This window comes from Anser cygnoides, chromosome 4, assembly GCF_040182565.1.
Source record: "Anser cygnoides isolate HZ-2024a breed goose chromosome 4, Taihu_goose_T2T_genome, whole genome shotgun sequence".
Lineage (NCBI taxonomy): Eukaryota > Metazoa > Chordata > Aves > Anseriformes > Anatidae > Anser > Anser cygnoides.
This window is the reverse complement of record NC_089876.1, coordinates 20,188,723-20,210,098: the sequence shown is the minus strand read 5'-3', so window position 1 is coordinate 20,210,098 and position 21,376 is coordinate 20,188,723. Positions and strand designations below refer to the sequence as shown.

The window sequence follows — 21,376 nt, the reverse complement described above, 5'->3', positions numbered from 1 at the left end:
TACATTAGGGATATTTTATGGTATAGGCTTAACAACTAGGAAGGAAGTTAGGCTGTCTGCCATCAACTGCTGAATTAGGCGAGCAACTTCTTAAAGCAAGAAAACTCATGCTTATTTTGCAACACTTTAGGGATGTTCTTCCTCCAATATTTTTGCTCGTAATGGGAGTGTTCTTCAAGAGGTTAATAAAGTCAGATGTCATTTTAAAACCAGTGAATAGAAAATAAAACTGATATACGGTTTCTCTTCTGTTTAGTCTAGTTTCTTATTGCCTATGTACCTCTTTTTATCTGTTAATCAGTTTCCACCTTGTAGATTTAGAACATGAAAATGAATTCCAAACACATTTCAGTCTGAATTCCTACAAATTTCATGAAAATTGCTAAATGTTAGGAGGAAAAGTGTACAAAATACCACCTTTGAGATGAAGGCTTCAGCATGATTGTACAGTTTTACAGAAAACACATATTATAAATTTCCAATAAGTGAAAATATGAAAACTGCTGTGGTATAGGTAATTGCGAATAGAAAGCACAGAATCAATTAAACAAAGCTTCAGTTTGTATTCCTCGTGAAAAGATTTTTTAAGTATGTAAATTCATTTGGAATTACATTTTCATTTTTTTTCCGTATCAGTTTATATGAATAAATGAATTGCATTACGAAATTTGCAAATCATACCGAAGCAAGCAAGCAAAGTAGAGTTTATGTCTGTCTCTCAGTTACACAATTGGCTGCTGTGTAGAATAGAAAAATTTAAGTCAACTTTAAACTAGCTTGCCCAGGCACCACAAACTGCGTAGACACATGACCACAGAACACACTGCAGGTTAACTTGCTCTGATTCGCTCTCTATGCCATAACAAATTAGGATTAATTTTAGTCACTGAATCAGTAAAAAAAGTGTGTGTAAACAGACTGATCAAACACACTTACCACGATCTTTGAAGCATTTATTTAGAGTCATTACAATTGCTATTCTCCAAATAAAATTTGAAAGCTCAGAAATCCAAACATTATCATTTTATCGAGATTCCTTAACATAAAGTTTTATCCAGTTATGACAAAGGACAGAAGCGCTGTTATTAATTTGCTGTTCCATCCATATGCAAGCGAAATATGAGATAAGATTAAGTGAGTACTTCCACTATTATTAACATTCTAGTACCTGAAAGAGGTTGATTACTGTTGATCCTGTAATTACTCAGACAGTGGAGAGACTCCACTATGTAATATGCCTTTCTTTATAGAAATGCTGTATACCACATTATACGGTACAATAGGTAAGGAGGTCCACTTTTCTCTTGTTCTTTTTCTTCTTGTGTGTGTGTGTGCTGGGTTGCTATCCATTTTATCCATAAACACATATTCTTTTAACAGGCTTATTTCTATAGCAAGGACAGAGCTGAGTGGCAGAGTGGGCTGCAGCATAATTGCAGATGGAATGCACACTGTGAAAAAGCAGATGTTTTAAATGTCAAGTCAATTTTAAGAGGAAAATGGCCCAGAAAAAAAAAAATATAGATCTGTGATTTAAGGACACTATTTTTAAACAGCTGATTGCTGGTAACTGAAATAATGTTCAAACTTCAAGCAATTATGAAGCACTCCTATGATTCTGAAATTCAAATTGGTACCTTGTAAGGGGGAGTCAAATTTTCTTTTCTTGTAGTGTTGCCAGATGGCTGGGTTGAGAAATTATGAAAAAAATATTTCAGTAAATAATAATTTAAAAGGAGATTATTCAATTAAAAAAGCATGATTTACTTTCTTCATAATTGCATACTAATTTTAATTACTTGGTCATATAAGAATATTAAGATTGAAGTCAAACTAACAGTTTGAAAAAGGGAAAGTTTGTGACAACTTTAATTTTGCCTTTGTGTCTGTCAACACTACATCACTGAATGTAGTTTTGTTTTTCTCCACAGAATCACACCTCATACAGTAGTATTTCTTTATATCTTTTTCTGTCAGCTTTTCAAAAATCTTTTTTTGTTTTAACCAGACCTTATTTACTAAATATTATCCAAACCCGTACTTTATACAAAATAAATAATTTTTAGTGGTGCCTTTTTTTTTTTACCACTACTATTATAACATTGAAACACTTTCTAGATATTTATTAATCTCCCCAGTGACCGTGAGATTGTGGCATTCTTTTTCCATTTTTGTGTGTTCAGAATTTGAGATGAATGCGAAAATTAAGAAAAAAAAAGACTGTTTTGCATGTCAAACTTGGAAGTGTATGAACTTGACTTTTTAGTGCTCTTGGCATTTTAATACAGGTGTATACGTGTACAGCACAGGTCTAATTAATTTAAAATGCAGTGAAAGAACACAGAAGTTCTGAAAATATGGCCTCAAGTTTCTTATGTAGGGCAAAGAAACAGTATTGCAAATATTGTCAGACAGAATTTTGTTAGGAACAGAATTGCAAGACAGGTAATGAATATATTAATCTGTACAGGTCATTGCTTACCTTAATCATAAGATCTCTTCTCATCAAGTTTTCTCTTTGCTTTCAAAATACACGTGTTTAATTTCTGCAACCATAAGCATAGATTGCAGCAGGGATCTTACATGCATGATCATTTCTTCAATGTTACGTTGCATGTGTACAAGCAGGTAAATTCAGTATACAAAAACTATTTCAATTGCTAACATTCCTATATTTCAGCTCTCTGATTTTGCAGTTTAATTACATAGTAAATATAATTTCATAACCATTGAATTGCATATGTTACGCAGTAGAGCAGTTTGGTGCTCCTCCTTCCTATGGGAATTCATTTAAGGTAATAATCTGTGGTTTCCAGGCCTCATGTCTCTGATTTTAGGTGTGCAAACAGGCTTAGTCTACAGAATTTTATGCAATGTCGTGCATTACAGAAGACTAACAGATGAGGATGGCATTCCATCAACAGCTTCTGTGCCAGAGTGCCAGGAGATATGTAAGCAGACAGAGCAGGGCTGTGGTGGATCTAGAGACCAGCATCCCATTGCATCCCTGAGGCAGGGACTGGTGGCTCCAGAATGGGCTGAAATGGGCCTCCAAATTAACCGGAATGGCAAGGTATATGGCAATATATGTATTGGAATGGCAAGGTATATGACAATATATGGCATATGGAATGGCAGAAGTATAAGGCAAGCACCACCACACTTCTACCCCTGAAAGGTGTTCTCGTATGGAATAATTCCTACTCTTCCTTTTCTTGTTTGAGAGTATTCTCAATGAGCCAAGGAGTCTAAGCCTCTGCATATATGCCTACAGAAATTGTTTTTTGCATGGTTCATGTTCAGGTAAATACAACAGTCTTACAGAGCCTGTCTTTGAAATACAGGGTACTGAGTTTGCCAACTATTATCACCCATAAAAAAATAGTGGCTTTTCAGAGAAAGGAAGCATATTTTGTACATATTTTCAAAGCCACGTTTGAAATAATGATAACACGTACAAATAAGTTAGAGGAAATTCAGCTTATGTTCATGTATTCCGGAAAATTTAAGGGAATTAAAATTGATACAATTAAAATTAGGAACAATTTAATAACACTTAATAGTTAAGTAGTAATTTCCTTTCCCGGTATCCCACAGCATATTACGTGTTTCTGTCTAGTAATGAAATCCTAGCATTTGTGAAATGAAATGTGACATCTGATCTATCAGTCCTATAAAACAGGTTGTGCAGAAGGAAATGAAGAATTATTTCTTCCTTTGCAAGGTCAAAAGTTTGCCGCTGTAGGACATGAATGGAAAATGTAAATTGGGATCTGGTTGGAACTACAGAATCGCCATTTCTTTTCTCCTGAAACATTCCATAGGATCTCTTTCCTGACAAACAGTGGTCAGTGCATTAGTCTCAGGACCCATTTGAATGATAGAATAGGTATAAGGAATGTATAAGCAATGCATTGCACTAGGTAAAATATGAACTTACATTTTCTTTTTGTTCAAGTACCAAAAATATTACAAATGTACTTCATTTACTTTGCTTTTATATCACATTATTTTCTGCATAGTAAGGAGAATTTTCTATAGATACCCTGTGTCTTACTGATTCCTTTTAAACCTATATATGCCTTTTGCAAAGTATTTCATTTCAGAACTAATGTTTCCTTTGGGAACTGATGTATTTTGAAACAACTCGAAACTGTGCAAAGCAATTCTGGAAAGATATAACTTTACTGCCAGTGCAAGAAATTTCCTGGATTTCTCAGTTTTAAAAGTCCTTTTCTTTATACCCTATTGCAGATTTAATTTTAAGTACAGTATCTCAGAAGTTTCTTTCAACAATTTATTCCTTACTAGTTTGAACAGGTAGAACATTTACCAAATTAGTTCAAAATGTAAAGCATCTCATAATTAATTCCATGAAACAGTATTCAAAATGTTATTTTCCTATTTCCTTTGTAAAATCTGAAGTTCCTTTGATTATTCATTTTGATTGTTTCTTTTTTTAAACTTGTAAATTGAAAAACAGTATATTTTAATGTTTGCTTTGGACAATACGTTGCATAATTGGACACATCTCATTGACACAAACTGTGAGGTGAAGTGATGTTATGTTTTTTGTTTTGTTCTTTTTTTTTTTAATATAATTATCAATAAATAGCAGAATGTTGTATACTACCACTTCCTGTGCAAAATGTGTAAGCACTTACTATTCCTGAAAGGAATTAAGCAATACTGTAGAAAACTTAATTCACACAGAGTTATAAAGTTTAGACATATGTAAGAAAATAAACACAGCTTGTGCAAAATCCTTTCCAAACCCCTCTTTTGCCCAACTTAACTTGAGTTCATTTTTTAAAATGTGCTGCCACTATCATGGAAAAAAATAATTATACATCCAAATAATACATCCTTTTTCTTCATTGACTGGCTTTTGGTTCTTGACTTCATGATATCACTTTAGGTATTCAGGGAAGAATGACACAGCACTTCTTGTAGACAAAGGCTCCTCAAGCCTTAGTCTTCCACACACACACACACCCCCCAGCATTTGAAGAAAAGGGACAGCTATGAGGCACTAGTACTCACAAATTCCCAGGCAAGTTTGCTTCTAAGGAAGCTGTACTAAATAAAGTTTGAGACTTTTTCATCAGGGCTACTGTCTCAGTCTGTCCTAGAGAGACAGATTTAGGGTTTCATTTTTTTCATTCCATCAGGGTGATGATAGCAGCAGTTTAGAGCCATTTTAACATCCTATGTGTGTCACTTTTCACTGAGTCCTTAAAACTGCTTTGGGGATTATTTTTCCTTTGTCCACTTGAGGTTAATTCTCCTTAATCCCAAATCTTCCAACCTTTGAAACACTTCAGATGCACAGCATTAGCTTCTCTCTTTCTAAATTACTCTCCTTCATACCTTCATATTCTGCCACTCTGTATATTCCACAGAAATAAGTTCTCCTCCAGAAGCATACACTTCCACATTTCATACCGTTTATATAAATATGACCTCTTAATCAGTGTAATTTCATTAAGATAGTATTGACACAATGGTTTTGATTCATTGTCTCCTTGTAGATTCTTTGTTGACCAAGAATCAACACCCATTTGAACTGCCTTAAGATATCACGCCTGCTATGAGTGCAGAATGGCACGTACATCCTTTAGGCTCTTTGTTAGATATGTCAGCACCACATAAACGTCTCAGAGCATCTCAGCTAACCCTAGGCACCACTGCGTACATGGCAGAATCAAGCACTCCAGCAAACCATATTTCTGTGTGACTTATATAAATGCTTACACAGCTCCAGGGTTCTTCTGAATATGGAAACTATCCTTGCACTGATGGAGTCTATACAGTAAAACCCTTTATTCATTCTCTTAAAACTGATAAAAGGAACAGCAAAATATCCATTTGACACTTTTCATGAAAATAAATAATTAAATAAAATGTTCTCCTAACCCTACCATGCAGAAATAAAACACGTACACCACAAAAGAAAACAAACAAAAAAGCATACAAAAGTAAGAAATGAGATTGTATGATCTACTAATCAGTATTAAATTATCACTAATGGGTATTATTTTTCTTAGTTCCAAAATGGTAGTATAATAAGTAGATAGGAATTCTGGTATTAGGAGTTTGCTAATTTGTTGAAAAATGCTATAATTGCTTACTGAGGTGTTGATCTGTCTTGCTCTTTTTTTGTTTACATCATTTGCTTTACTGTCCTATTTTTGGAGCACTGTTGTTATGTTAGCAAAAATATATACATATATATGTATATTTTAAATCTTCAGTGTATTTCATTTGTACTGCCTTCAAAGAGCTATTTATTCCTTTACTGATGTTGAGCTCATTTTATAATGGTGAAAATGTCAATAATCTTCAGTAAGAATGGTGGGATGCAGTCTCAGAATTTCTAGCTTTGCTCATGCAGCTTTGTAAAGGTCTACACTTGAACAGCAAGACTAAATACTTGGTATCCTGCTGACCTAAGTGTATTCAGTTTACAGTAGCAGTAATAACTCCTGTTATGCAGAAAAATTTTCAAAGAGTACCTGCTGATATTTTAACTGGCAAGTTTTAATGGGTAAGAAACATAGGAGATTGTCTTTTTTTTTATTTTCAAAAATGCATGTTTAGACTTCTTGAATGGTTAGCAATTCTGTGATAGTTAGGTAACAAAAAGATAAGACCTTGCAGAAACAGCTTTTCCTTGTTTATCAAATGATATTAGATGGGAGCTATATTTCTGTAGAAATTTAAGTCATGCTATGATGTAGATGGGGAAACCTAAAAATAAAATCATTGTCCATCAAGCATTACTAAGTGTATTAGTAGTTGAAGAAACTGTTTTTGAAAACTATCTGGCCTTCTCAGTTTCAATACAGTTTTGCTGATGCATAGTCCTAGGACACACTACATAACAGGTTTTGTTACCTTTCTTAGTGAACAAATTAGAAGATGTATTTCTGCACTAATATAAGTATCAGATATTGTAATCATCGTCTGAGTCAATGGAGGATCCATAAAATAGTTATTTTCCACTACATTAGATCCATCTTCACAGATGTGTCCTATGAAGCCTCAGAATTTTAGTGAGGTAATTTAACTTTTTTTTAGCATATCTAGTCAATGTCATAAAGTGGAAACTACAGGTAAACTTTCTGTTCCTTTGCCCTTTTGGCACAATTTTATGTTATTTCTAATGTTTACAGTAAGTTACATCACAAAAATCACAGTGTTTGTCTGACTATAATTGTTGTGACTTGAATTTAGTTTTTCCCAACTGACTTAGGAAAACTCTAGGTTATAAAGAAATGCAGTAGGAGCTTCATAGAATTCATGTTAAAGAAGGCACGTATATAATGATTCTTAGGTCAAAAACAACCACTACTTTAAAATTATTGTATTTTTTCCTGACAACTCTGATTTGTCTCCTGCCTATTAATTGCAGTTATTAGTTACACACAATTAGTACATAGCTTCATTATAGTTCCTATTTGCTTGTCCCCATTTTGCTGGTCCCTTACTTTTTCGAAATCTCTTTTTCACTCCTGTGCTGCCATGAGTGCCAGGGGATGAGTGGTGGCAGCACATCTCTTTTCCATCTCTAGCTGCGTTACAGGAGGTCGTCATTGTCTCTCCTCACCCCTGGCCCAATTGCTTTTCTGAGCTAAGACAACTGATGAAAACCGTGGATCAGAATCCTGGCATAATTCGGTTCAACCTTAATAGCACTGAAATAGTAATCAGTCAATTTATCGTCTTGTTAATGGCAAGGCTGGCACTTGTGCAGAGATAGCTGCTGTGTGTTGTAACCCTGAAGATTCCCATCATCTTTCTGTAAAGAAGAATTCACTGAACAGTTTTAAAAGCAGTGAAGGCTGGTAAATACTGCTCCTGTTTCCACCAAGCCGAATGTGTTTAAAGCTTTTACATATAGCCTTTGTAAATAGCGTAATGTTTGCAATCTGGCAAATGATCCTGTGCCACTTGACTAAGAGCTAGCAATCAACTATCAAAATTGCATCAGCTATCTAATTACACCTGTGTGATTCTGTGATCTTTGCTCTGTACTGTTGGGACCCACCATCTCCCCAGTAATACCTTAAAATGAGAGCAAGTGCCTTGATAAAATATCAGCGCTTAAAATTGGAGGCAAGCCTTAATATCTAATTCAGTCAAGACTGGTTGATAGAATTAAAATCGTTTTTTTTTTTTTTCTAAATCAGAAATAGACAGTATATGTGGTTGAATGCCCCATCCCTGGAGGTGTTCAAAGCCAGGTTGGAAGAGACCATGGACAACCTGATACAGGTGGCATCCCTGACCATGGCAAGGGAGTTGGAAATAGATCATCTGTATGGTCTCTTCCAACTCAAGCCATTTTATGATTCTAGCAGGTGAACTTCCCAAACCTGATTTCAACTTTTTAACATGATGTTCCTTGTTTTTATCCTCTGTGTACCTTACTTAGCTTTTACTATCCAAAATACCCTGTGGCAAACCTCTCATTCTGACCACATACTGTGCAAAACAATTACTTGTTGTTTTGGATAAGGTGAGAACTATTGTTCTTTGTTCACATTTTCCATGATTGTCACAATTCTACAGATTTCTGCTGTACCTCTCTCCCTCAGTCTTCTTTTTTCTTGCATGGGACCCTTCATAAAGAAGATACATACCATGCCTTTGATCAGCTTGATAACCTTCTCTCTTTCCATTTCTAACTTCTTGACATAGGACTCAAGAAGCACATATCATTCAGCAGTGTTCACCTCTGGTTTACACAGTTATTTTAATTATATTTTAGCTTTCAACTTTGTTTTTTGTCTTAATAATTTATAATATTTTTATGTTACTGAGCACTAAGCTTACATTTTACTATTACAAATCTAGAATCCCATTCATGTATCACAGTAGTGGATGGCCAGTTCAACATATATCTCTGTGTTTCTCATTTCCTCATGCCTCACTTTCTAACCAATTTATCTGCCACTTTATCGCTCAGTCACTTCGCATCTTGAGGTCCTTCTGCAGTTCTTCACAGTTATATATTATCTTTGCTTGCTTCAAGAGAATCCCAGTAGAATGATCTGAAGTATAACTAGCTCAGTTTCAAGTAATAATAAGAAAGAAGTGAATACTAAGGATTTTCTTGGAAGTTTCTGATTGCTAACATTTACTTCAGCAACTATAGAACTGATCATACAAGTTCTATTTTCATTATTTATTTTTAACGTAAAAAGAGGAACAAAGATAAACACACAGAACCCCAAAGATGAGAACTTTAATAGGTTGTAATCATCACTGTAAACTTTCCCTAAAAACCTTTTGGTATCAAGTGTGATTTGTAGAACAGCTTGTATAGTCCAGTATTTGGTATCGATATTACATGATTTGAAGTAGCTTTCATCCTTAGAATATGCAACAAATGATAGAACCTCTAAGTGTCAAAGTGCTGTTTCAAAAGGATAAACCCATTTTTTGATTAATTTACTCTAACATAGTCAAAAAGAAGGCACAGATATATATCTTTAGATCTATATTAATCTCCTTAATAGCAACCATGTGCTCAGTTTCACGTATTGTATAAGATAGTAAAAGTTAAAACACCGTGATTCAAAATCAAAAAGGCCAAGTGAGAAGTTTATGCTGATGCCCTTTTACACAGCTGGGAAAAGCAATGTTCTCCATGTTAAGGGAAGTTTCATTTTCTTATCCCTGTATCTTTCCATTTATTCCACAAATCCCACTGAAAATGAATGTATTTAAAACATTTTTTACCACTTGCATTAGCTTGCTGGTATTAAACATTCTCAGTAAGTTTTCCCAGTAATTTTTTCCACTTTTCATAGTACTTAATTTCATTAAGACCAATCATAATCTTGCCTGGTCTTTATCTGCATGAAAGTTCTCTAAAAAGGATAAACAATGAACCTAAAGGCCACCAAACAAAAAATAGCCAGCGTTAAGCAATCCTTTTACTGCCATACAAGACTGTTCAGATTCTAAAGGAAAGTGTGGTTAACATTACTAACAGCAGTTATAAATCTAAGAGAATTAATACAGAGATATCTTCAACCACCACGAGCATAAAGAAAGCGCGAAGAAAGGTTTGAGCTAACTCCAGTTGAAATAGTTTCAGTTACTTACTTGGTCATATTGTCCTTTCAACATTCAAAGTTGAAGCAAAAAGCACAGAAATTGTTGTTTCTAGAAACAGCCCACTTCTTTGTGCTGTGCTTTGCACACTGTTGAGCTAAGCCAGATAAACAAAAACAACACAGCTGCTGCTCATCCTGCTTGATTTCTACTTTTTTGCTTTGCCCCACCCCTTTCCCAGGTGATTGGTTGGGTGCCAGGTGGGCCTAATGGTATATAAGCCACAGGTGTCCCCTTAAAGCTCTTTCTGCCTGAGCTGCTCCTTGGTGTAAGTGCTTTGTTTTTCCTTCAGCCAATTACAGGGTTCTTTAGGTGGGTCGGAGTGTATGCACATTATGTTAAGGGGTGTAGCCAATTAACCATTATGGGTCTGGTCGGATTCAGAGCAGTGAACTACCACAGTCACAGATTCACCAATAACATATAACTGCCCTTACTCTAGTCAAGTTCTTTGAGAACTATTACAGCTAGGAACAATGCAATTTATTTCAGACACAGATTCTTTGGATTGCTGGCAATAATTTACTGTCTGCAAAAGCAAGCTGGTGTGCATGAAATACACAGTTGTGCAGCCTCAAAATTAACATGTTAAAAAGGCACAAAGACTCTATAGAGATTTCTAAGTTTCTGCAGAGACATACAATATAACCAAGTGTTCAAATCTCACCCAAAGGCATCCCAATACGGGGGGAAGAGAGGCTCAGCCCATCACCTGATCCCAGGGATCAGGAGGTCCTCAGGATGGTATCTTCCCTAACATCCCCTCTCTCTTAGGCCAATTTATATTATTTTCTGTCTTTTAGGTGGAGCTTGAGTGACTCTAGTCAAGCATATCTTACTTATGATTGGTGAAAAATTTTCCTGTCTCCATTTAAAGATATAGGCTCTGAGAAATTCAGAGCGTGTGCTCAGTGAGGGATGGTCGCGCATTGGAGGCGGGTAGCTTTTGGGATGGAGGTGTGTTTTGGTATTGTAATTATATTATAACAAGCAAAAGTACACTAAAGTACAGCATTTGTCAAAACATGACAGGTTGTTGGCACAGGGTAGCAAAAAGTGCAGCTTATCAGCCTTGGTAAAAAAAAAAAAAAAAAAAAACTCCCAGCCAACATGGGTTCACGAGGGGTAGGTCCTGCCTAACAAATTTGATTTCCTTTTAAAGATCACCTATCTAGTCAATCAAGGGAAACCAGCTGATGTGATCTTTTTGGACTTCAGCAAGGCTTTTGACACGGTTTCCCATAGGATCCTACTAGACAAAATGTCCAGCATACAACTTAACAAAAACATCATATGATGGGTGAGCAATTGGCTGACAGGCAGGGCTCAAAGGTTTGTGGTAAATGCGGCCACATCAGGCTGGTGGATGGTCACTGGTGGGGTCCCTCAAGGCTCCATTTTAGGGCCAGTCCTCTTCAGTGTTTTTATAAATGATTTGGATGTAGGACTAGAAGGTGTTTTGAGCAAATTTGCCAACGACAAACTTGGAGGAGTTGTAGACTTGGCTGAGGGTGGAAAGGCCTTGCAGAGAGATCTGGACAGGTAGGAGAGCTGGGCGATCACAAACCGCATGAAGTTTAACAAAAGCAAGTGCCGGGTCCTGTACCTGGGATGGGGCAACCCTGGCTATACATACAGACCGGGCAACAAGATGCTGGAGAGCAGCCCTGCAGAGAGGGATCTGGGGGTTGTGGTTGACAGCAAGTTGAATATGAGCCAGCAGTGTGCCCAGGCAGCTAGGAGGGCCAACCGTGTCCTGGGGTGCATCAAGCAAGGCATTGCTAGTTGGTTGAGGGAAGTGATTGTCCCACTCTACTCTGTGCTGATACGGCCTCACCTCGAGTACTGTGTACAGTTCTGGGCACCACAGTACAAAAACGATGTAAAACTGTTGGGGAGTGTCCAGAGGAGGGCAACGAAGATGGTGAAGGGCCTAGAGGGGAAGACCTATGAGGAGCGGCTGAGGTCACTGGGCCTGTTCAGCCTGGAGAAGAGGAGGCTGAGGGAAGACCTCATTGCGGTCTACAACTTCCTCGTGAGGGGGAGTGGAGGGACAGGTGCCGATTTATTCTCCTTAATCACCAGTGATAGGACCCACAGCAACGGTGTCAAGCTCAGGCAGGGGAAGTTTAGGCTAGACATCAGGAAGAGGTTCTTCACTGAGAGGGTGTTTGCACACTGGAACAGGCTCCCCAGTGAAGCAGTCACTGCAGCAAGCCTGTCTGAATTTAAGAAGCGTTTGCACTGTGCACTTAGTCACATTGTCTAAAATTTTGGGTAGACCTGTGTGGTGACAGGAGTTGGACTTGATCCTTATGGATCCCTTCCAACTCGGGATATTCTATGAATATTTTTTTCTCATAAAGTGGTCTTCCTTTTTTTTCTTCTCAGTATGTTTTATTTTGAAATTCTCTTTAGGTTTTCCCATAATCCCCTTTTATTTATGTTTTTCTTCTTCCAGTTAGTTGAGAACCACTTTGCATACTGTCTCTCCCTCATTCTTCTCTTTCACACAAATGAAATGGCAGAGCAGTATGACCAGCAAGGCTGAGTTTTCTAACAGGAATAGATGAGCCCTCTAGCCTCTCTTGCATTGTCTTGCTAGTTTAACTTCAGTATGCCCCAGCCATTTTCCTACATGGTTACTATTTTTGCAGAAAACTACACGCTAAAACACTGTATTAGGTGTCAAAACCAACATCTAGGCAGTGGGAGCTACATGGGCAGCCTCTGTCAGGAAAGGCTGGAGCTGCAATGGACACAGCCAGCTCCAGCCAGCTCTAACAGACCTGCCTCAGAGCACAGTCGAGCCCCTCAGGTAACCCCACTGGTAGCACTTCTGGGAAAGCGTATTTAAGAAAAGGTAGAAAATGCCACAGAGAGAAAAGGAGGGAACACAAAGAGTGAGAAACAACAGCAGGTACACTGAGGTCATAGAAGAAGATGGAGGAGAAGGCGTTCCATGTGCTATAGCAGATTATCCACACTGTAGACTCTGTTGGACCTGCACCAGTGCAGAGGAAAGTTGTGAGGAAGGAGACGCAGGAAAAAAAATCTGCATATGGAGAATAGAAAGAAACTATGTATGGATCATAACGCCTTCCCTGTGCCCTTTGCTTCTTCATGGAAGGGACTGTGACCTGTGCTGATAACAAGGTAGAGAGGAGTCAGGTGAAGCAATTGAGACTGGGAAAGGGGGGAGGAAAGGTGTTGTTTTAATGTTTCTCTTTTTTTTCCCACTACCCAAATCAATAATTAAACATTTCTTTTAACTATCAATGAATATGGTTAACTATCCCACAATGAAGCCTGTTTTGCCCTCATTGGTAACTGTTAAGTGATCTCCCTGTTTTAATCTCAACTCATGAGCTTTTTCATTCCTTTTCTTCCTGTTTTCTCCCTGACTCTCATCTCACTGGTGAAGGATATAGTGAGTGAGCAGCTGGGTGGGAGTTCAGTTGCTAGCCAAGGCTAGCCACAGAATATCAGCTTAAGATGCACATAAGTTTTTCTCTGCATCCTGCAGAACAAATTACACCAACACTTTGTCTCACTTAGTCTTCAGAATGAAGAGTTATCCTGAATTACCTCTGAAGAACATGGATGGAAATAAATCTACTTCTAAAAATACATGACATTAAACTGGGTAAGACCTAATCCAAAGTTGTAAGCTTTATTTCCGATTTCTTTTCCTTTTCTTTCTCATTTTACACACTCTTGCATGTGATTTCATTTAGTTTTTCATGCCTCTTACTTTCTCTTCTCATTTCCTATGCCTTTAGTATCATGAAGGAAAGATTCGAAGTAAATTGTAGCTACGTTTACTATCCTGGACAAGACTTCAGTCGTGTGTATTAAACTACATCTTTAAACAATGTATGTCACTGTAACAGCATTAATGTTATTGGAAGTAAATTATTATACAGCAACTGAGATCTGGTTTAGAACTCCCTCCTCATGGTACTTAATGGAGCTTTTCATATGTAATCAAGTGATAAATTAAATCATTGTGTTCAGACTGAGGGCCTCTGAATAACAAAATGCCCATGTTATATTTATTACTCTATAATACATTTTTAGAAAAATGAACATTTTTGGTCTTGTCATGTTTAAGTGAACATATATAGCTAATGTATAGTTCTTCAAATATTTTTTAAAGCAGTAAATTTTTAAATGAAAACTAACTTTTGTTGACTACAAGACATCTCTTTTTTTTCCCATTCTTCTCTTGTGATATCTACTGTGACACATGACACTAGTTATTTTTACTATTAAAATAGTAAGCACAACATAATGTAACCTATATTTACATAAAACATCAGATGCTCTTGTACAGATTACTGAAACAGATGACAGTTTATTGTCAATGGCATTACCTGAATTGGTTGTCAATGTCATAGCCTGAACAGTATGTTTTAAACATGTATTGGCATAATGTACTGGCAATTCTGAGGACAGCAATTTTCACAAACCCCAATTATAGAATACTGTGCAAAATAATCATAAATCTTGATGACAATTGGTAGACTATGATCTGTGTTTTAGTAGCTATATGATAAATATTATATATATAGTTAATATTCACAGGGTTCAGTGAAAACAATTCAAAATTTGTTGAAAAACAATAAGTATCAGGTGATTTGAAAGAGTCATAGGGACCAACAAAATGAAATTCAACATGGATCCATCAAAGGAACATTTTCTGTGACTGAAATTATTCTGGATATATTTTTGTAATGAAGATATGTTTCAACTATTTTCCTTTGTTCTTTTACGATATGCAGTTTTCATTCTTTTATCTTTAAAACACAAATTAATCCATTCCTGAGATCTCAGTATAGAAAAATATTAAGCAGACACCTCTAAGGAATAATAAACTGAAACACAGTTGGCATAAACACATTTGGTGCTGACACCCAAATGAGTGGTGTGTGGGTAGCAAATTAAACACCAGCTTGCAAAGCAAAATGGTAGTATAACAGAGCAGGGAGGTGATCATCTATCTCCATATGGCTCTGCTGAGACCACACATACATCCCTGAATGCAATATTTTTATGGATGTTTCAGTACCAGGGTGATACTCATTAATTGAATCTCTACTCTGAAAAATATGCGTTGACATAATTTAAGGTCTTTTGGAATCTTGCATGAAGTATGTCCTTCTTTATTTCTCTCAGCAATATTCCTCAGTATTACTCTTATGCTTGCATTCCACAGTGTCTGTTTTTTTTGCACTGTTTACATTATTTCAGTATTCCACTGAAGAACATTAAAGGAAACTTGTCAAGAGTTTAAACATTGTTTTGTTTTAAAAAATAATAACTTTAGGAACTATAACTTTAATTAAAATAAAAATTAAACCTTTTTAGTATAATTCATATTAGTTAAACTTCACAAAACAACAAGCTCCTCAGTCTTTTACCCAGTATGAACATAAACCAATAAACTATTTGTGTTTCTGTATTTTGCTCTAAATACTATACTCTCCCAAATAAGAGGAGATTGAGGAAACGTCACCTGTACTGATCTTCACTTCCAGAGCATTTTAGTTCTAGATTTGGGTTTAGGATATATGTGGGTAGTCTTGAGAGCAGTCTAGCTGTTTAGACTTATCCACATCTGCTATAAGCTGTGTTATTAACTTAAAACTAAAGTGAACTAAGGCCTGTTCTATTCTGTTGTATTCTATACTTGTATTCTAGTCCAGATCCTTTAGTATTTATCCTTTTCTCAGGACAACAGGACATTACTTTGAAAGTTCACAACATCACAGAATGAAGAGGGCATGTTTGGGTCAGGATGCTTTGCACTATCTGCAAAACAAAGCAGACAAATGATGGCCTGCACTATTTCCTTCCATTAAGCACACTTATTTGTTTTGTTGCTGTTGTTGATTTTTGCTTCTTAACAATAAGGTTTTCATTTTTATCATTGCAATATTTGATTTCTTTTAAAAATGTCCATTTTCTTACCATGAAACCTCAGGCGAGGGAACAAAGTTGTATTTCAGTGACTACACTGGGGTCTCAGCTGTCCATCCATGAAATGCAGAAAACACGTAAGAATACTTTAGTGCTTCACATGTGTATTGCAAAGGGAAATACATTAATGTTTCTTGAAGCATTCTTTCTATGATGGGTACAACATTATAAAAATACCCAGATGATCATTAAATTAAGCAAATGTACTTATGCTCTAAGGACAGGTTTTTTATTATTGTAAATAGTTGAGTATTTTTACTTGTTTTGTGAAGGAAAAAAATACAATATTTTTAGGCACAGATCCTGCAAATATCTACATGCCTGAAATCAAAACTGTAAGTAGCATCACTAATATCACAGAATTGCTCTTACATATTACATTAGGTATCTGTGTGTTTGCAAGATCAAATTTTAAAGTGTTGTTACGTGAACAATTTGAATTAGACTAAGCAAATTAATACCAACAATGAAATTGCATCAGGCTAGTATTTTGTTAGGTAATGTTACCAATCACTTAAGTTGGAGGCAAATTGGACACTTCTAAGTAAATGACCAAGCCAAAATAAGCAAAAGCAAACAAGGCTGAATATGTAATTTCATTCAAGCTGTGAGAAGTCTTTTTTTCTTTTTTTAATCTTTTTAAACAGACTTCCTCTTTATTTTATATTACATTATTGAAACCAGTGTCAGCATTCCCTCATGGGCATAGATAAACTAAGTTTTTTGACTTTACCACAAAGGAGTAGCTGTACCTGAACGTGTTTAGAGAACAAGTCCAAAATGTGCATTTATGTTTTCCTTAATATGAAGAAAGCATGATTTTAGTGCGAAACACTATGCTTTACAGAAACAAATTACAGGAAACATTTTCTGGGTTAAGTATTTTAAATCTGTTGTTCTTATTTACATAAAATATATAGTGTCTGAAACAGCAGTCATTAGTAGTCAATTAGCAGTCTCTGATGATGACACCAATTAAATCTAGTGCTATGTTCAATTTAGCTGGCATAAAGGATCCTCCTAAGGGTTTAGATGGTACTGATCTCTGAGGACAATCTTGCTTCAGCAATGTGACTTTGATCATACTGGCTTAACACTGTTTTGTGGTCTTTGATGTATATATGTCACTGTAATCAATGCAGTCAGTGTCCTCAGTTCCTTACAATGTAATGTGCTAATCTTTGAGTACAGAAGTGAAGGACTCAACATTTTTGGCTTATTTCATCCTACTGACACAAAAGGTGACTCAGCCAATTATCCTATAGAAGATTTAACTGGGCAAGGTAGTCATTAACCAAATAATTTTTTTCTGGTCAGTGGCTCCTACATAAACATTCAGGAGTTCTTATGAACTTTTTGTGTTCTTTTTCCCTTAATTTATATCTTAATATATCTTAACACACACACCAAAAAACTCTACCCTCAAACTACAAGAATGATAACCATTGAGACGTGTACCTTTTTCATCATAGCTGAGCTTTGACTTAATGAGACAATAGTCACACAGTCCTATTATCTGGCTCTCTGACTCTGTTCCTATGATCATTAAGATAAAAGGGCCAATATCTGTCTGAATCTATCTAGGAGCTACCAACATTGCCAATGGAAGATACTGTAAATTTTTTTTCATGTAATACCAACTCTTTACCTGGGCTGTTAATATCTAATGATAGCCCTGTTATCCATACACTCAGAGGAGGAGGAGGTGCTGGGGGATGTGGGGCACTTTTTAGTTTATCAAGACTTTATTATACCATACACAGGCATTAAAATATTATGTTGAATATAATTACTTTAAATCACATTTAATTTAACTGCTTTTTGAGTTACAAGCCAATGTTCTAAATACTTGATATGGTTATCAAGTCTTTTAAAAGAAACAGTTGAAAAAATGAAGAAAAAATTATCCCTAATTTTACAGAGTGGTTACAGACTGACCTGCTTCTCCCTTTTTTCATCTGATTTGTTGTTTTGCAGTTAAACAGAAGATAGAATTTCAGACCTTACAAATCACAGAATCATAGAATATCTGAGTTGGAAAGGACCCACAAGGATCATTGAGTCCAACTCCTGGCTCCACACAGGACCATCCAAAAAATCAGACCATGTGTCTGAGAGCATTGTCCAAATGCTTCTTGAACTGTGAGGCTCGGTGCTGTGACTACTGCTCTGGGCAGCCTGTTCCAGTGTCCAGCCACCCTCTCAGTGAACAACCTTTTCTGGATACCCAGCCTGAACTGCCCATCACAGCTTCAAGATGTTCCCTCCAGTTCTATTACTGGTCACTAGAGAGAAGAGATCAGCACCTGCCCCTCTGCTATCCCTCGTGAGGAAGTTATAGACCATGATGAGGTCTCTCAGTCTCCTCTTCTGCTGGCTGAACAAATTGTGACTTCAGCTGTTCCTCTTACATCTTCTCCTCTAGACCCTTTACTGTCTTTGTAGCCCTCCTTTGGACGCTATCTAACAGTTTTATATCTTATAATTTGGTGCCCAAAACGGCACATAGTACTTCAAGGTGAGGCCGTATCAGTGTAAAGTAGAGTGGGACAGTCACTTCTGTTGACCAGTTAGCAATGCCATGCTTGATGCACCCCAGGATATGGTTGGCCTTCCTGGCCTCCAAGGCACACTGCTGGTTCATGTTTAGCTTGCTGTTGATCAAAACCCTAGATCCCTTTCTGCAGGGCTGCTCTCCAGCATCTCATCCCCCAGTTTGTATGTATAACCAGGGTTGCCCCTTCCAAGGTCCAGAAGCCAGCACTTGTTGCTGTTAAACTTCATATTGTTGGTGATTGCTCAGCTCTCTAATTTGTCCAGATCTCTCTGCAAGGCCTCACCACCCTCAACGGAGTCAACAGCTCCACCCAATTTGGTATCATACATGAAGTTACTCAAAAAACCTTCAAGTCCGTCTACTAAATTGTTTATGAAAACATCTCTATTCTTCATCAAAGTAACTCTGTCTTTATAATCAGTAGGCCTTTGAGATTTTCTCAAAGTTGGATTATTTTGTTTGGTCACATGAGAGATTTTTTTTCCTCTGTTTTCTATTAAATTGCAGGTGTGAAACCTTCTTAAAATAAAATTTTCCTCTTTCATGGAAACGTGGAATTGTTTCTTTGTTAGATTAGAAGTTATCTTCTATGTTTACCTTATTAGCTATTTCTCTTTATTTCAATATATTTTAAAATAACTTTTTATATCTTTCTTCTTTCTTTGATAGCTTCTTTATGTCCATAAGTGGAAAGTGTATCTTTCTCCAAATATTATGTTCCATATTAATCTGCATGTTAAGAATGTACAAACATATTAATAGGTAAGTTGTTTATAGGTCAAGTTGTGTATAGTGGCACTTGATTGACCTCTGACAAGACAGTGAACACACTTCTGTGTGAAAAGGGGTTTGGTGCGACTTACCACTAATTTTTTTGTTTTAATTCCCCTCCAAAAAGAAAGTAAATATAACATTGTTTCAATACAAAAATGTGTCACAATGAATTTCTTACAGAGAAAAAAATATTTTGTGTCAACAAAGAAATGGCTGGCGTAAGTCAATGGATTTGATCAAACATGTTCTTCAAGGTTTTCAGTCTACGGTGGAATGATATGGCCAACATTCACATCTCATTGCTTTTGATTTCCCAGACCAGATACATATCAAGAGGTATTATATATTTTCAGTAATTGTGTAGGTCTAAAGCACACTTCAAATTCATAGCTGAACTTAGAAAGAGTCAAAAATCTTTCTGGCATGACTGCCATGAAAATAACATGCTGACACCAGGCTAAGGATCAGATTCTATTGCTTCTTCATAACGGAAGGATCTTTTCTAAATAAATGCTGTAAGGAATGGACTGAATTTCCCTTCTGCAGCTTTCACAACACATTAATGATTAGATGATAGTATGTGTAGTAAGCAAGGTCTGTGGAGTTGAGCAGAGGCTGCACATCTCTGCAGGACTGAGGCTAACACTGCAGGACAACACAGGGTACCCATTGCTAGGTTTCCTCAGATAAAGATGAGAGCAATATAAAAACTAATTACATTAACTGTGCTGAGTTCACAGTTTTATCTGAACAAGCAGTAAAATGAGATAGAAATCTCTATTTTAGCTTTTACTTGAAAGAGGTAATTGTCTACTCTTTTTAACCAAGTCTCATGCATCTGTATTCCTGCTTAAATATATAATTTCCTATTGTGTGTTCTAAAATATTTTATTGGTTTAGCACTTCTTTCATCATCCATTCTCACTCTACTTGGTATTTCATATTATTTGCAAACATTACTTCAGTTTAGAGTTTGGTGATAGTTTCTTTTTCATGGATTTTTGTTTCCTTTTAGAAATAATAAGCTTGAATGTGAGTAGGAAATAAAAAATTAAAAACATACTGTTTAGTAATGAAACACATTGGTAGTAGCTGTTACAGTCATCTAGTGTTGTACAAATCTAATGTGCTGATGAAGTGAGAACAGCATGCAGCTTAGAGGACATGGAATCAGAACACAAGGTAGAAATACATAAATAAATCCTGTACTTGGTCAGCGAATTCCAGGACCCAAAGAAACAATTCTGCAAAGAATTAAGGCAGGCAAGTTGCTAGTTTATTATTTTTTTTAGCTTTATTTAATGTTTGAGAGAGTACAGTTACTAAACATCATTATGCAATACAAATGACATAATTTGAAAAGAAGGTAAGCAAATGGTAACAAGTTTTCTACATTTAATACCCTTTAAACAGGACTAGATCATCATCTAGTTACTTAATATAATGTTCACAGCATTTAAAAGGGGAATGAGAGCTTGCCATTTGATGTAGAAACATTGAAATTCTACATAAGTACATTAGTTCAGATTTATGACTAAGATCTTTTCTGGTTATGCCAAAGGTTTTTCTACAGAAGTGGCAGTTGTCTTGACACACAGGCACAAGTGCTCACAAGGTCAAATTTATTGTACAAAAATCCCTGAAGGATCAATTTCAATGGTATAATGTGGCTATGTAGGGGAAGAAGAGATCTGTATCTTAAATATTTGTATAATTAGGTTGACACAGTCAGCATGGAAAGAAGAACTCAAAATCTGTTAAATCAAAACTGTGTAGTGGGTGGGTTGGAATGATGGGATCATGCATCAACAGCATATTACTACAGTGGTCAGTAGTACCCTTGTGAGTCTTGCTTGCTACCAAAACACAATTATATTTTGATGTGGAGTCATTAAATTTTCTTAGATAGCTTTGGTCACTACCAATTCCCAACCCTGC

At 36.3% G+C, this 21,376-nt stretch overlaps 1 long non-coding RNA gene across 1 annotated transcript; it reads right to left on the bottom strand.

Moving 5' to 3' along the window:
• Window positions 1-293: 293 nt before the first annotated feature.
• Window positions 294-10,531, bottom strand: LOC106039074 (uncharacterized). Its single transcript, XR_007157764.2, has 3 exons — window positions 10,117-10,531; window positions 2,483-2,546; window positions 294-1,451 (listed from the first exon to the last, which is right to left on the bottom strand). It is a non-coding gene; the product is annotated as an uncharacterized lncRNA (long non-coding RNA).
• Between the last annotated feature and the right edge of the window lie 10,845 nt (window positions 10,532-21,376).